We start from the raw sequence: 17,603 nt of genomic DNA on the forward strand, positions 1-17,603 counted from the left end.
GCAGGCAGTAGGAGCAATTCTTTAATAGTGATGTCAATACAAAAATACAGCTGTAGCTCTGAGCCCTGCACCCAGATTGTGGATGGAAGGCAAAGCAGCAGATTCATGCCTGCAGCAGTGATGCTGTATTTTTGGGTGCTCACAGGGCTGAAGGTGGCACTGAGCACAGCCACTGGGTGGCAATCTCCATCCAACGGTGACACCCCTGGGACTGCCACATCCCCTCCCTTCGCCCTACATGCAAATGTGCTAACATCTGGTAGCCAGGCACCTCATACAGATAGAGCCTAGCTATGCAAATAAGGAACAGGGCCCAGCTGAGCTGTCATCTACTTACAGCTCTTCGGTTTTAATTATTATTACATTATTTTTTTCCCAATGCTTGTTTGCTGGTTGCGCTTCTCCCTGCTGCTTGCTGGGCTCTATCGCTGTGCCTGGGGCAATGTCCCCACCCTAGCAGGGAAAAACAGCCCTTTGAGATGAGGTGCCATGCTTTGTGTGAGGTCTGTGTTACCCACAGATCTCCTGCTTTTCCCCCACTCAGTATTTCCCATTTCCACCCTGCGCAGGATCAGGGCTCACAGCATCCTGGGGATCCCCAGGCAGGAGCAATGGGAGCTCCAAATGCAGCCCCTCTCTTCTCTGTTCACAGTGGGGGCATCACTACAGCTCTACCCATGGGATATTATGAGGACAAGCCTACACCCACAATGCCCAGAGGATGTAGGCTGTGCTTCCAGCTGCTAATGCCGTGCACACTGTAGAGCAGCACAGCTCAGACCCAAGGACCCGATGACTCAAGTCTGTGTAGCAAAACTAGCAGCAAACCACTGCATAAACTTTTGGTTATGTTGGCCTTACCTGTGCTCCTGCTGCAGCTTTCAGAGCTGCTTCATCACCAGCGTTACCCTGAACCACACAGATAACAGCCCTCCCAGTGCCACCATCATCCTTATCTTGCAAAAAAGGCTCCCTCCAGGCTTTGGCTATCCAAAACCCAAGCATTGCAGATAACCCACAATAGTGGAGAACGACACCAGGAATAAGATCTCTGCCCCAAAACGAGCACAGCCACCTTTTCCTCCTCTCCCAAACCGCTGCCCAGGAGCAGGAGGGAGGTGATGGAGTACACTGCTCCAATACCAATGACTAAGATGCTTTGGTTCCCCTCTGGTTTTGTGGGGACAAGCAGAGATGCTGCGATAGGTCTCAGTGCTCGTCGCTGTGGTCGCTGCTGAAGAAATAACTGTGGTAGCACCAACAAGAGGAATTGCAACAGGTGGTGAAGTGATGCAAGGCACTGCTGCCGTGGGAGAGAAATGGTACCCATGAGGTGGGAGCAGAGCAAGTGGCCCAATGGAAAGGTGGGTGATGTTAAAAGGTCTCTGGAGCTTATCTGCAAAGTGCTGCCCCAGAAAGAGGGAGAATGCTGACACGGAGGAGCAGTAGGGAAGAAGATTTGCACCGAGTACCAAAGAAGCTTCGACGAGCTCTGGAACAACCAGCACTGGCAATGTTTCCCTTGCAAAAGGGATTCCTGCAAGCAGGAAGCCAAGAAGAGTTTTTGTAGGAAAAACATCATGCCTTGAGAATGCAGCTAATAGAAGAATTTCTTCTTAACCAGGGCTTGCTCAGAGCCCGCCAGGACTGACACCAGAGCTGCCCCAAATGGAGGGCAAACAGGAAGAAGTTGGTGACAACTGGGGGCAGCTTCTGGCTTCAGGGCCAGTGTTACCCACACCACCAGCCTGTTCTCACTGGGCGAAGGTGATGAGAGGAGAATTTCTCTGGGTGCGGCTTTCCCAGAAGGGTGAAGCTGTTCACAAACACTCTGATTCAGCCTCGAGATTTCAGGGTAATCATTAAACAGGAAAATGCCTTTGTAGCTTAAAAGAACTTTGCTCGCTGCCAATATCTGCTCCCAACTCAAGGCTGACAACATTTCCAGGAAACCCTCTCAGCTCCTTTATCATTTTTATTAAAGGTTGTAAGTCAGTGCTGGTGGCACATTTTAGGCAAATGACTCACGAGAGTGAAGTCCTATTTTAGCACAGAAGTGATCTGATGAGGGCAGCCACAACGCAGCTGGGTGGGAGGGATGTCCAAGCACAAAGGCACTTTGTTCTACCAGGTTTTGATTGTGGATATAGGATACACAACCACAAGAAGGAGGTTCTTGGGTTCTCCCAGCAGAAGGCTGTCAGTTTGGCAGAAGGCAGTTGTGGTTCCTGGCCAACGTGGCCACCAAATCACTCCCATTCACCTCCAAGATAGCATCAACCAGTGGCGGCCACAGAGATGTTGGATGGGAAACAGAGCTGCCGCTCACACACAGAAGTGAGGGCTTGGTTTCATGCAGGTGGAACCAAGAACAGTAGGAGGCACAGACACAAAAAGTCCTGCCTTGGTTTCAATGGTGAACCACACGGTTTGGTCGCACTGTTTTCATTCTTGACTCGGGACGGGGGGAGAGGAAAATGACTCCGACCTGGTTATTTCCCCCGAAACCATCACGAGAAGGTGCTCAGCCAATCGGGGCTGTCGCCCAACATTCCATTCTTCCCTTTTATGGTCAAAATCTGGCCTCTCCAAAAAAAAAAATAAAAAAATCAGAGTCAAACATGGACCGCACGGAGATGCGGTGGGTGCGTTGTGGGGCAGGCTGTCCCATGACCTGCTCTGTTGGCACACCACAGGGCCAGGAAAGGGGAAAAAGCTCACCAGGCAGGAGGTGACGCCTCTTGTGGTGTCAAAACCTCTTGGCTCAAAAACGGAGTCCCAGAAGGCCTTGAGATACAGCGTGTGACAGTGGAGGAACTGTTGGGCATCTTGAGTACCTATGGTGATGATAACCAGTTAATTGGGGTTCGAGAAAGCACCACAGCTGCTGATGGGAATGGTCCTGGGAACAATTCCAAGGTTGAACGTGGCTCACACTCCCCATTGTATCTGTTGACACAAGTTGATCCCAGCTCTGAGGGGCATGATCACCTGCAAATTCACACTGTGGGCTGATACTGGGATCTGAGCACCCAGATCAAGATGTAGATGTCCATGTTCAATGCAGAGGAGTTGGACTAGATGACCTTTATAGGTCCCTTCCAACTCGAACAATTCTGACTCTGTGACATAGAGCACCACTAGATGCCAACCCAAACCTTTCCAGATGTCTGGATCTGTTTTTTCCAGGTACAACAACACAGTCCATGCCAATCTTTGCGTGGCAGTGAGAGAACTGCCCTACCCTGCCCTCAAAAAGAGGTAGATGAGACAGATAACTAATGAGCCATGAAGGAAACCACTTTCCTACTCTGACCCTGAGCATCCTTTCTGGCTTTTGTTCTGACCTGAGGCAGGATCTGCAATTATCTGTCCTTTTCAAGCGAGATGAGCTCAAGGAAGCTTTGGTCCCTGATCATTGCAGTCCCATCAGATCCCCAAACCCTGCACCTATCCCCAACCAGTGCGTACATCCCAATCCACCCATCAGTACTTATCATGCACCTTCACGAATAGCAGAAAAATTCACAGATGTGTCCCCATTGTATTTAAATTCCAGACTTGGACAGAATGTGGAGCAAATTACTGGAAGAGGGAAAAAGGGTCGCTTGAAGCAATCTGCCAGAGGGTAAAGCTGGGCTCCCACCTCACCCAGTCCCAAATCTTAGCCTAAGGCAGCCCTGTAAAATGAATAAGCTCCCCAGGAACGTGTTTATTCCCAGCACACCTATGTATTTCCTCATACTGATCGTGTTTAAGATGCCAATGTGACACGATCACATTAAAGTGTTTGGTTAGAAGGCAGAGCCCTTACCAAGTGAGAAAATAGAGGTGCCGCTGCTGAAAGGGGATTGAATAATGTCACGTTGGGCCCTGGTTGGGTCTTCATCACACAAACCTATTGGAACTGAGATAGGAGATTCAGTATTGGTGAGCAAAGGAGCGGCCCCTGGGTTTCCCTTTGCCCATCACCCCTTGTAGGGTGATGCAGCCACCAAAATAACAGATTTCATTTCTCTCGCGTTCTTTCTGATGGCCCCCTGGTGTAAAATTAGCAGCAGGGAAGTTTCAGAAATGAATTCTCAAAAGCACTTTGGTTGCAAGAAGAAAAAAAATTAGTACCATGGGGAAAATCTCCCAGGCTGAAACTCCACAAATGAACAGAAAAATGCTCTGCTGAGACAGAGGTGTTGTGGGGAAGCATGGAGGACGTACAATATTCTTGACCCAGACTTCCATGCTTACCTGAGAGAGATGAAAGCAAAGCACTTGTGCCACCTCTACTTTCAAAGGGCTGATGATCCAATCACTAATGGGAAGGAATAAAGCAGAGGTATTAAGAAGATGGATTAAGAGCTGTTCCCGTGGTTCATGCTGCGAGCTCGAGGAGCAATTAAAGGAGAGGAATCAATGGGAAGGCAATCCCCCAGGGCAGCACTTCACATGGCACACTCAGTGCCACATGGCCCTCCAGATAGAGCTACCAGCCCACGTACACAACAGGAATATGTCGTGCTGAGCCATTAATGGCAACAAAAGGCAGAAAAAGAACCTTTCCCAGTGGGTATTTAAACCAGCCCTATAGCACATCCAAAAAGATGACCTTAGCTCAACAGATTCCTGAAAATCCACTGCGGAGGCAACTCGTCAGTGTTTAACTGCAGGTTGGTTGTGCTGCTCTCAGTGCACAGGGGAGGACTTGTTCCCACCTGGTAATTAATCAGGGTTAATTAAGAGCAGCACATCTAGCTGATGGGTGCTTAGGGCTGCTCCTTGCCCCAGATGTGTGTGACCCCATGCAATCAGCCATACTCAAGAGGCAGAGCAATGACAGCTCGCTGCTTGTGCTTTCTCACCACTTTATCAAGAGCTGCTTGCTATTTGCTTATTTTCCCCCCATAAATCTCCAGCTCCCAGAGTCCTGTTGTTACATCAGAATCATTCTTCCTTTTTCTGCAAAACAAGAACCGCACAGACTCTCAAGTGGAGAGACAAAGCCGAGGAGGCGATGGGCGTTTGTGCAAAGGCTGTGCCTTTCAGCATGAGCTCCATGTGTCCTCCAGGCTCTGGCTTGTGGCATTCTGGGATATGATGATTTAGGAAAATTACTGACCTTGGCCGAAGCAGGATGACGTGGTGGTCAGAGAGATAAAGCAATTAGGAGGATGAATCCTGCTTTTTTCATCCTGCCAAGATTCTTAAACTGCCTGACCTCTGGAAGGACAGAGCCTGAAAATGAAAATAAAAGGAACGACAAAGGTCATTTGTTAGAGGAAAAAAAAAATGTGCTGGCTTTTCACAACCCCCCTCCCAGTAGCTGTATGAATGTCTTCTCGTGCTTGTGGGCAAATCCCATGTCCCCAGGAGACCTCCAGCAGCTGGGATGGGGCCAGACCCACACATGGGGAGCAGGAGGGTCATGCAGCAGCACGGGGGGGGCACAGACGGGTATCCCCATCCCTGCACTGCCTGGAGATGACGTTACCTTCCCAGTCCATCACTCTGTGCAAGCTCTCCAGGTGAACAAGAATTGCTAAGGGGAAACGGGCATGACAGAGGGCTTTCACTTTCCTTTTCAGCCCTGAGACATCTCCCAGCATCAGGAGGTGACATGTGAAGGAGAGCAGCCTGAACGCTGAGGACCTTCCTCTTCAGCACTGCATAGCAGATGTCCACCTTCAAGCAGTACTTTCAGGTCAGAAGCAGCATCTCTGCCTGCTTCTTCCCCATTGCTATTGGTTTTAAATCAGAATTCCCGGAATCTCTGCTCCTGGTTCCTTCCTGTGATCCTCCTCCCTCCCCCCCCCAGGGGTTTGAGCAGGGGTGCTCAGATTTTACCATCAGTTTTTTTTCCCTTGCTATTCCATTCTCTCCAGTCAGCAAAACATTTTACTCTCCAGAGTGAAGTCAAGCTAAAATCCTTAAATTGCAGGCTGCTGCATGGTCCCCGTTGGAGCTGCTGACCTGGAGGCTCAGTGGCCAAGGGTACAGCTCTGTGCCTGGGGAAGGATGCCCCAAGCTGAGGGTGAGCTCCGAGCACCACATCCCTGCTGCCAATGGAGTGAACAATCTGCATGCCAAGCAGCAGGGCAACAGCACTTCTCCATTTCCAAAGCACAGTGCTGTGGTCCTTTCAGGCTGTCGCTTTCCCGCTGCACTACCTGGGGCTGGGGAGGGATTTCTTTACAGCAGAAGAGCATGCACTGCAGGAGCGACCTGCTGCGAGCAATTGGCCAGCCAGCAAGGTGCTGACAATCTGCTTGGGTTGTCAGCAGATTGAATTAAGTGGCTCCACTCCCGCTTTCAGCTGTGTGAGTCTCTCTTACAGGAAGCAGATTTCCTTGCAATTTCCTCGCAGTTTCCTCCTCTGCTGCTTTCGAACGGGATTTGAGGTGCTGTTTGCTCGCTCTCCCTTTCGGTGCCAGCATCCCCCCGCACGCAGCCCATGCAGAGCAGAGCCGTTTGCTCTCTTGCAAAGGCACATCGGTGCGGTTGTGTTTCCTTTTCTGGCAGAGAAAGCGAGCAGCGAGCTGATGCCAAGAGCACAGCCACTGTATTGCACAACGCCAGGACAACGCCAGCTCCAACCGTCAGGGGCTGCGTGGTGGCAGCGGCGGCAGAGGAGGGTGTGCAGTTGGTGCCTTTGCGGCCCCCGGGGTCTTTTTATACTTTTAGAGAAGTTGGGCTCATCCTAAGTTCCTCTCCCACAGATTGTTCCTGTTGTTGTCGCTGCTCCGACCCCGCAGATCATGTGGCTTGGCATGACCTGGTGCCTCACTGCACTGCTGCTAGGCCTGGGCCGTGGGGACAGCGGGGACGGCAGCTCCTATGCACCTACAGCTTTCCACCTCTCAGTCCATCTTCCTCTCAGTCTATCCCCTTAGGGAGCTCCTTTGACTTGTGACGTGCAGAGAGCTCTCTGTTCCCCTGGGCAATGGCACGCACATTTGCAGCCCCAACATGTGCAGCCATCTCCTTCCCCAAGCGAGCATAGGTGGATGGCATGGTAGAGTTGCCGCAGCTTTTTTCTGCCTGACCCAAAGGTGTTTGTCCATCTGAGCCCAACCTGCCTGCCCTTTGGGTCGTTTGTGCATGGGGTCACCTTTGCTCCAAGGAACCATCTCATTATCCCAAATGCATTGGGAGGATGTGGCTCCATAAGAGAGCTCAGGAACGGGGAAAGGCGCCCTCGGTTAAGACAACCTCAGGCTGTGTCTGGGGGATAAAGAAGGACAGAGCCATGGGCAGGGACCCACAGTGCCATCCCCCAGGGCAGGGCAGGCACCCTCTCCGCTCTCCCCCATGTTTTCCCCCAGTACCACCCAGTGCACACATCTATTTTTTGCAGCAGTCTTCGTTGCTTCCAATGGAGGCAGAGCAGCAATGAGTTTGAGGAAGTGGTTTGCACAGCCCTCAGACTTTCTCTGAAGTGCAGAGCACCCCAAGGCCAGGCTCCTCGTGTCGAGCCCAGATGTGCAGGGCTCTGCCTCCAATGGGATAATGGAGATAGGTCTCCATCCTCTCTGTTTTCACAGAGTCATGGAGTGGTTGAAGTTGGAAAAGGCCACTGAGATCATCTAGTCCAACCATCAACCCATCATCTTCCACCTTTTGGTACTGCAGTGGCTTCTCTATCCATCTTCACGTTCCTGGGATGCCTACGAGAGAGCAAACCACTGCCTCATTGAGCTCCGTCGGCTGCAACCAGTGCCCACACAAGGAGTGAGCAGAGAGGTCCACACTAAATGCTATTTGTGCAATGCTCCATCACCCAGCACCATGGAAAATCCCACCTGCAGCCCAGCCTCTTTCCCTCAACCTTGCAGCACGTGGTTCTCCGTGACTCAGCCCTGTGATCAGAGCAGAGCTCAGCCAGCCTCTGCTTTCAGTCAACAGCTCTAATTAATGCTGCAGAGCCTTTTACTGGCTGAGGATCATACACATGAATATTTCCATTGCTGCTCTCCAGCTGTTAATTCTAGCGAGGTACTCTTCACAGTGATCCTCATGCACCTCTTCCAGCAGGATTTGTCCCTCCTAATTTCAGGGATGGCCTTGTCGTGCTTGAAAGTTGCATTTTCCTTTTGCAAGAGATGTGGTAATATTTTGCACAAGCAGAAAAATATCATTTTTTCTTCAGTGGCAACTGCTAAAACTCGTTGGCCATAAAGAAATCCATGCACTGAATAAGCTTCTTGTATTTTAGCTGCATAAAGTTGCAGCCCTGTGGCTGAGCTTCATCTCATCTCAGGGGGCATTTGGTGCCAGCAGAGGCTGATGCATACTGCCTAAAAGAGCATGGATGATTTAGCAAGCACATCATCGCCTGGAGGGGTTCTTGTTGCATAATGGATGCCATGCCAGTGCAGCAGCGTCAGTCCCACAGCATGCACACGGGCCACAGTGGTTTGCACAGTGTCAAATTCAAACTTCTGAGCAATCTGTGCAACGCTCCATCTCCAGCTTCTATGGATCTGATAGAGCCAACGGTGCGTGAAAGCACTCAGCAGAACCAGCCCAGCTCTGCAGCTCTTGGTGCTGAGTAACCCAGCCTTCGTGTGGGTCCTGGCCAGGAAATGATTCGGAAAATGAAAATCAAGTCACCCTCCCCAGCAAAACTACAGCAGCAGGGCTGATAATTTTGGGTGAGAGCTGCAGCGGAGCAGAACGGCGCGGGCTGTCCCCCGCCCTCGAGCAGCTCATGCTCTCACCCCGCACTGCTTCCTGCCTTCCCCCAACCCTTCTGGGATGGGTTTTGCATGTTTTTCCCCAACGGGGTAGGATGAGAGGGGCCAACGTTGCCCCCAGCATCACCCCAAGCGTTGCCCCCAGCTCTGTCCCCAACACCACGCCCATCAGTGATGCAGGGCTGCAAAACGCGCCTTTATTTCCTAGCAATCCCCTTTATCACGATACACAGCTTTGTTTCCCCTATGGATGCAGCTGGTTGCGTGCAAGGAGCCATATAAACCCTTTCTCAGGAAAGTGGCTCTCAGGGGGATTTTGCAGAGCCAAGCAGCTCTGCTCTGCAGAAGGGTGAAATGGGGAAACCCTCCTGCTGCACTCGGCTGGAAGCTTTTTCGTTTCTGCACTACCTTGTGGCTTTCTGGGAACTCATGGGAGACCTCCTGCACAGAGCGTTTTCATTAAGGAACAAGAATCCTGTTTTCTTCCAATCTTCCTCATCACCAAACCCAATGGGGACAAGGGAACTTATCAACCAGGAGGTGCCAGAAGCCATTTTGCTAAATACGCCGCCTCCTTCTGTGCCATGCAATGGATGCAAACAATAGGGACAGTCCCTGTGCCTTTTTGGAAGGGACCGAACCTGCTCCTGTTCAGCTCCATCAATCCCAGAACGGACTTCTGGTGTCACAAGGGGCCCCCAACCCCTCTTTCAGTCCCTGCAACGCGCTCCGTCGCATTTCATAATTGCCTTTTTGCAGAGGTTCTTATTGAGTAATGCCTATTTTGTTGAAAAATTACACCACAAACAGCCAACGGGGAAGGATGTAAATAATTGCTAATAAATGTCAAAGCAGATTAGCAAATGAGAAAGGCCAAGAAAGAACTTTTCCTTCTTTCTTTCTTTCTTTTTTTTTTTTTTCCTTGCCTTTTTGTCTTGGAAAATAACTGTGGGGTTACTGCAGAGATTGTATGTAATGAATACCTTGCAGGGGAGTTAGTGCTTGGTTATTTCCTCAGCTGGCTTAATGTTGTCTGCCTCCTCTGTGGGCTATAGCAAGCCTGGAAAATAGCCTTTTCTTCTGTAAAATGAGAAAAAGCAGACAGAACATGGTGGGTTTCTTCTGAGCACACTGGGGGTCACGGGGTAAATGGAGTTCTACCTGCTCCCATGTTGGAAAATTTGGGGTTATGGCATCTCAAGGCTCCTGTATCAATGATATTTGATGTTGACTTCTTGAAAAGAAGCCTCTAGGCAAAGAAAAAACTGGGGAAATCAGAACTGCAAATCTTAAATAAAGATCAAAATAAGCAAGAATGGTAGCAATCATCATGAATATGACAGCGCTGTTACTTTGCTGGCTGCTGATGTTTGGGATTTTCAGCCCTGCGCGGAGTTTCTCTGCATTTCTGAGTTTCAGATGTGCCGTGTACCCACAGCCCATCCCCTTCTGGAAGGAGAAGCACAGAACCATTTGGCCAGTGCACTCCTTCAGTGGTGCCTTTGATTTAAGGACCCATTAAGATCAACGCGAAGCTGCACTTCCCAGAAGGACTGCAGCAGATTCACAGCTGAGAGCCATAAAAGTAAATGATGGAGCAGCAGAGAGGAAGGGACACAGCCATCCCTAAATCTCTCCTGGAGCTGCCCGCACTGCGTCCCATGCATTGCTCTGTTTCCCATGGTGACCTCAAGTCTCAGAGTTCAGAAATTCACCCAGCACGAGCTGCTTCAGCACAAATCCCCGGCACTTTTCCCTTTTAATTGCCCCCTCTTTACTCAGCAGAAAGCCATATTTCCTTGCTCTCGCCTTGAAGAAATAAAAACCTCAAGAGCATAGAGGATGCAGAAACAAACAGCAAGTCCTTTGCTTATTCCTCGTGGCTCCCCTAACTACTGCCAGCTCAACTTGTGGTTGAGATTACAGCCATAAATCACAAGCTGCGCTGTGAAATAACAGCTCTGATTTCACCCAGTGTGAGGAAGGAGAAGCAGCAGGGCTTGTGCAAGGAAGGGCACTGCGACCCGTGGGCTTGACCCAGGCTCGGAGGGGAGCCAACCATGACCTTCAAGCATGGCACCACCAAACGGCTGAACTTACATGTGACTGCCAACTGGAGCATCCTCTGGGCAGGATGGTTGGCATGCCCAGTTGTCAGCTGCACGGAACTACAGGGAGTTTCATCCCCCCAAGAGAAATTTGAGTATGGCACAGATTTTACAACTCTGGTCCTCAATAAGGCAGCCCCTTGTGCTGACCATAGCAAACATCAGTGGTGCGCAGAGGTAGAAAGGATTCATAAAATCATAGAATTGTAGAATATCTTGAGGATTCCCCACTAAATACATGCATGAGATCCCCAGAAATAACACCAGTGATGTAGGGAGGTAGTGATAATGGCCTAATAAACCCATGTGTGAGCCCCACATAGCAAACCCTAGATGATCTTTGAGATGTGGCAGATGATCTTTCAGGTCCCTTCCAACCCAAGCCACGCTGTGAACCTGTGAAATCAATGTGTGAGAGTCACATAGCAAACACTGGAGGAGCAAGGAGGTAGTGGTAAAGCACCACTGAATCACGGAATCACAGAATCACGTAAAGGTTGGAGACCTTTATGATCCCACCCATGAGCCCAACCCCAACCCATCCCACCATGACCACTGACCGTGTCCCTCAGTATCACATCTCCATGGTTCTCAAACACCAACAGGCACAGTGACTCCACCACCTCCCTGGGCTGTTCCAACACCTGACCGCTCTGTTGGAGAAGAAATATTTCTTAATATCCAACCTGTGATACATGCATGAGTCCCACACAGCAAAAACCATCGGCGCAGGGATGTAGGGAAGATGCCCCAATGAGCCCACGCACGAGCTCCATCATGCTCCTCTATTCCTCCTCCATGAGCAGCACTCAGCCCTTAGCCACACTCAGCTCACGCAGACCAAGTTTCATCCCACATTGGGTGATCTTCTGAAACTCGCCCTATTTTTAGCCCACCCCTCAGTCCCAGCTGCAGGACCCTCGGTAGCCGCACGGTATTTTTAGCCGTGTCCATCTGGGTGAAGGCGCTGTGGTTTGAGCATCTGCAGCGAGGTGGCCGGGCAGCAGGAGCAAAACGGCTCCAGGGCTTTTTGGCCGTGGCCATTGTGGGGGGAAATGTGGAAGTGGCTCCTCGATCCTGCACTCGGGGAGGGTTAAATAAAGAAAGGAGCCGGTGCGGCCGGTGGGTGCCCTTGGGTGCAGCTGAGGCCAAGTGCATCAGCAAGACATGAGCATGTAGGGCAGCAATGGAGGAGCCTCAAACCCAAATCCATCCATGTAAGCCCTGAGGGCATCACCCCTGCGTCCCATCCTGCAGCACCTCCCAGGTTCCATTACAAAGACCTCAGCATTGCCCTCTGCATCACCCCAGGACTCACCCCTCTTTGCTTTCCTGGGGGGTCATGCGGAAGGGGCCAAGGGACGCACGGCCCCATGGAGCCAATGGCCCCAATGCTTCCCCTTTCTCAGAACAGAGCACGACGTTTCTCCAAAAACAAGAGTGACAACAACAAAAAAATAGCAACACTGGAGCTTTTACTGTGTTTTTTTTTTGCTCCCTTTTAGGTGAGTTTTGCTCCTTTTCGGGTGGGATTTGGGAAGTTGCCGCAGGTTTGGTAGCTTTCGACTTCGCGTTTTCACTTTTTAAAAGTCTGTTGCGGTGACTAATATCTGTCCGCCCGTATCACACTACCTTGCTCTGGAAATACCCACCAGTACATGGAAAATATAATTCAAAAAACATTTCCAAAGGGGTCTCTCGCTTTCCTTCACATCTCACAGAGCCCCCAGGGAACTGACACCAGTGGGACCTCGGTGACTTTGTAGCCGAGTGGTGATGTCCCCAAACACTGACTTGCTACAGTGGCCGTGGTCTGGAGATGGCACTTTCCCATCCCACAGCCGTCCATTGGCCACACAGCATCAGACAGATGCCCAGCATCACCTTCACACCACCGTGACCTTATGAGGATCTTGTTGGGATCTCCACTCCCAAACTGTTCTGAGCCTTGGTGTCTGCACCATTGCAGTACCTCGTTGTTGGGCTGCCCTAATAGATGGCTTCCCATAACGTTCTAACAGCTGGACCAGGCTCTGAGCAACCTAATCCCTAATCTAGCAGCAGATGTCCCTGTTCATTGCAGGGAGTTGGACTAGGTGGCCTTCAAATGTCCCTTCCAACACAAGTGTTTCTATGATTGTATGATTCTTTGGCATCCCATAATATCCCATGGGGCATCCAAGCCAAACTCTTCACCTAGAGCCATCCAACCATTGCGGTACCACCTTGTTGGACTGTGCTGGTACTAATAGATGGCATCCCATAATGTCCCACGGGATGTCCAAGCCTGGCCCAACCCCACAGCAGCACCAATTTTCAGACAGACGCTCTTCCCCTTGCCTTGTACACTTCCTAGTAAAACAAGAGTGTGTGTCTGCCTTCAAAGCAAAAGGCTCAAGATTTATAAATAAAAGAAATAAATGAGTTTGTTTTGTTTTGTTTTGTTTTTTTTCTGTTCCAAATTAGCCCCGGGCAGACAATGTGTACATGCAGCAAAAGACTCGGTTTCCTGTCTGTTTGTCAAGGCTCCTAACAAGCTTCCTCTGCATAACAAACCCAGCCAGGGGGCGGAAAGGGTAAGGACGGAGCTGAAATGTGTGCAGTGATTGCACAACCACCCTGGCTATTAGGGGCTGTCACCGGGGGGCTTGGGGCAGTGCAACATCCCCCCTGCAGCCGCCCATGGGGATGGATGCTCGCAGTGCCCGGCGAGTTGCTGGCATAGGGCTGAGCCTTCCTCCCCTCCCAAAATAGTTCTTCAGATCCACGGATGAGTCATTTGATTTCTTGGCCAAAAATATCTTCCTGCTTGGCGCTTGGGTCTTAAAGGATGAGAATGGGTGGTGGGCAGTGCTGCTGCATGGGACTGCTGGTGATACCCAGAGCAGTGTTGGAAGGATGCTGGGATGATCCATGCGGGAGTGTGGGAAGCACGGGCAGCGCTGAGAGTGATGACGCAGCGTTGTTCTTGTGGTATTTCAGGCTCAGCCAGAAGTGGGAAGTGTCAGAAATCTCATGAGATACGGCCTGGCCTTGTGAGATTTCCAGCTGTATTGCAAAGCCCTGAGGTCTGGATTCATCTCTGACCCAGTTTTCTCGCTCTTTATTGCTTATCCCCATGGATATTGCTTCTCATAGCTCCTGCTGGGGCACTCCACTGTTATCATCTCTGAGGGTACCCCAGGGTGAACTGCTGCCAGCGGTGCCACAGAACCCCACAGAGTGGGGATCCACGCAGACCCCATGCAGAGAGCCTGTAGGGACAACACGTGCAGGGCTGATGCACATGGGGCCAGAGGATGCTCTTGACTTCCTGCGCTGAGGGCTTGCAGGTGCTTCCTCACATATCTGCACCTGTCTCATGAACTCGTGGCTACACTGGGAGCTGCTGAAAATCAAAAATGCTAGATCGCTACAAGCAATAGCAAAAAGAGTGACCCCTCCAAAGGTGAGGGGGAGTCACGTGCCCAACCCTGATGCTAGACACCTGAGAATCCACTCAGCCCTCTCTGAGTGACGTAAAAGAAACTGGGGACCAAATTCAGCACACTGAGTTTCACCCTGTCACTGCTTCTGCGAGGCACTTACAGTAATGCCAGAAGGGAAAGCATGGAAGGAAATTCTGATTGAAGCAGGGGCACCCCCAGCGTGGCTCACAGCAGCCCCTGCAGTATTCAGGAGGGATTTGAAGTGAGATCTCACACACGGCATTGCAGAGCCAGCCGGCTGTGTCGTGGTGTTTGCTTTCCCCCATCTCAGAGCTGCATCTCGGGCAGTCAAACACAGCTCCAAATAGCTGAGATCCTGATAAGAGCCGTGCAGTGTGCTCATTCCTGGCACAGGTTGAAATCCAGCTCAACCCCGAGGCTTGGTTTGCCATCAGGGCGGTGGGTGTTGATGGATGAGGGGATGCAAATTGGCTGGATGCAAAATTCCCAGTTGGAAATGGTAGAGGGATGCCTCATTGGGTTGGTCGTCGAGTCAGCACGTGTCCCCTTCCCTACACCAGCCAACGATGAGCTCCAAGATCACCTCCTGCTTGGCACACCCATTGGAAATTGGGTGGAAGAAGACTTGGAGAAAAGGTCGTTTCACAGTGATTGCCCAGTGCCATGCAAGCGACAACACGTGTTTATCTCACTGGTGTCTCTCTAAGTGAAGCCGTTGCTCCGATTTGACTAAATATGGACAATTTGAGCCCAAACCACCAACAGTGCACAACAAAGAGCTGCAGAAAGAAGAGGGGCTGTAGCGGTCACCGAAGCATTTGGGGCAGCTCTTTGCAGTGAAACTCCACATTGCCAGAATACAAAACCGAGAGCAGCTCGGTGTCAGGGGGGATTTTTGTAGCTTTGTGGATTTTCGGAGCCGAAGCGCGTGTCTTCCGGAGGGCTATTTCGGAACCAGCTGAAATTACTGCACCTGCAGCTTCAGATGATGAAACAAGGGCTGGAAAGGTAACCATTTGGGGGATAATTGGGTCTGTTGTGAATACATCCTGAACAAAACCTGAATTTTAGTGCAGAGCCAGGTGTTGGGTTCAACTATCCCTTCCAAATCGAGATATTCTGCCATCCTTTGCTGCAAAAAGATTTCTGAACAAAGCGAAAACTGCCTCTTTCTGATGGTGAGGGCCCTTTCTCTGATGCATCCAAACCCCATGCTGAAATCTGGGGGTTGGTATGGAACAGGAACTGCCCTGCTTTTCACCCAGGGAAGTCACGCACCGTGAATCTCGCTGCCCAGCACGGTGACTTGTAAAGCCCAGTTGTTTCTCACAACCTACAGCCAGGTTATAATTACCCCAGAGTTTCCAGTGGAAACTGAGAGTTTCCTACATTCACCCCAAGGGCAGAGCAGTAGCCAAGAGGCACAGCTCGCTTTCCTCCTGCTTGGCCTGATACTCATCTCCTTTCCCCATACGTCCATCAGAGAGAAGACAGCACTGTCACTTGTCACAGTCGGGAAAGAGGAACCAAAGGAGCACTTCCCATTGAAGTCACTCTCGGGCACATCAGAAGAAACCCAGGAGATTCCTGCTTTTCCGTGCATGACTAGTGCCATATTCAGCCCTGTGGAGAGAGTTCCCTCTCTGCCCTCGCCCCTGCCCTCCTAAACATCACCATGGGGAGCTCACGGGGTTGAGGGCACTGATCAAACCCACGCAGAAGAGCTGTGCTGGGGGCCACCGCCCAATACCTTGAAGGTACAACCTGAATTCTGGGCTGCCCATAAGTCACGTTGGGTTCAGGGCAGCAGGTTGGCAGAGCTCACAGACACCCAGTATTGGCTGAGGTTGCTTATGGAACATCCAGCTGGCCTTGGTCTGGAAATATTTACCCTTATCTGTTGACTTGCATCCATTATCTCCTCCGTGGCTGCCTTCTCGTTGCCTGCTTTCCTCCACTTTCTCCATTTCCTGCTTGATGGTGAAGACCACAGCCCATCATCACCAGCTACCCAACCCCTTGTGGAGCAGATCTGCTCCAGGTCCCGGGGAACCCCATGGCTGGACAGGCAGTCATCCATTCATCCACCATTTGCGATGAGAACTGAGGAGCTGAGAAAACCCCGCAGCGGGAATTTGGGTAGGAGCAACAAACCAAACCAGCAAACACTAAATGTTCAGGATCTTTATAAAGGAGGTGCTGAGACTCTCCTCCCAAAAGAAACCAGGGCTAAGAGTTGATACCATCTCCTAGCTTGCACCTTTCCCTGTCTTACAGCCATTCTCACTGGGAAAACCAACCTGCAGACACACCACCTCCAGCACTCTGCAGACGTGTCCATGAGCCAGATTTATCTCAGGGAGAAGTGGTTACTGCTCAAAAGAAATACAGAACAGAAAGATCCAGGCGAGGGAATCACTTGTTTCAAAGCCCCGTGTTGCTTCCACCTACATGCTTCTTCCCAGTGGGGGCTGCTGTGCAGTGCGAGGGGCTCCCCTCCACCATCCAGCATCACTCTGCAAAAATAGGGAAACGCTGATTTTGGTAGGAACCTCACTGGGGACCTTGGGCAGTTTCGAATCGCGGAGTGGATTTAGAGCCAAGCGCACGATTTTGGTCCCAAGACATGAGATTGGGCAGGGAATTGAACTGCTGGGGATGAGAAGAGAAGGGCACCAGTGGCATGGCCATGGCGAACTTGCTTGTGTGCACGGAGCACTGATGTGCAGGAAATGAGAGGTTTTTTTTATGGCCATGGTGAGCAAACAGATCATTACCAAATTACAGCTCCAATTCCTGAGCTGGAGATGGCATTAAGCTGAGATCTAGATGCAATTCCCAGTCATAGCTGAGGCTTGATGGGAGACTGCTGTTAGCAGGACAACGCTGACATCACCCTCCAGCTGGGTGATGGAAATTGCTGTGCACCCACACCCATGTACTTCTCCCTCAGTTCACAGCAATGGAAAAAAAGATTAAGATCCAGGAGACATCTATATGTCAAGGCAAGGTTCCCTTTGCAGCTCATCAGAAGTTGAATGAAGAACCATAACTAATTGGTAATTAATACTATTGAGATTCACAGCTTGTTTCAAAATTCAAAATCACATTGCAGTTTGTGGTGCCAGGCCTGTAAAAGATCAAGAAAGGAAGTTTACAACTGCCACTCCAGCAAGAAGCAGGGCAAACACTTAAACATCCACCTACTGTCACGCACTGTGGGAGAAATAGGGAAAATGAGCTTTTATCCAACTTAAGATTTATTGTTCTTTTAATTACCACATCAGAAAGATTTCTTTGTGCAGCGACCTGGGATATCCTTTATTTTTTTTTCCCTTTTCTTGAGTTGGCTCAGTTTT

General features: G+C 50.6%; 1 long non-coding RNA gene across 2 annotated transcripts; it reads right to left on the reverse strand.

Annotated features, from left to right (window-relative positions):
* Positions 1 to 1,965: 1,965 nt before the first annotated feature.
* Positions 1,966 to 6,509, reverse strand: LOC104913076 (uncharacterized). 2 transcript variants are annotated; one of them, XR_014886100.1, is made up of 6 exons: positions 5,486 to 5,725; positions 5,114 to 5,229; positions 4,246 to 4,309; positions 3,815 to 3,907; positions 2,722 to 2,837; positions 1,966 to 2,586 (listed from the first exon to the last, which is right to left on the reverse strand). It is a non-coding gene; the product is annotated as an uncharacterized LOC104913076 (long non-coding RNA). The 2 variants fall into 2 exon arrangements; XR_014886101.1 differs by lacking the exons at positions 3,815 to 3,907; positions 5,486 to 5,725 and adding an exon at positions 6,327 to 6,509.
* Positions 6,510 to 17,603: the final 11,094 nt, after the last annotated feature.

The sequence above is a fragment of the Meleagris gallopavo genome, chromosome 13 (genome assembly GCF_905368555.1).
Source record: "Meleagris gallopavo chromosome 13, MGAL_WU_HG_1.1, whole genome shotgun sequence".
In the NCBI taxonomy this organism is placed as follows: domain Eukaryota; kingdom Metazoa; phylum Chordata; class Aves; order Galliformes; family Phasianidae; genus Meleagris; species Meleagris gallopavo.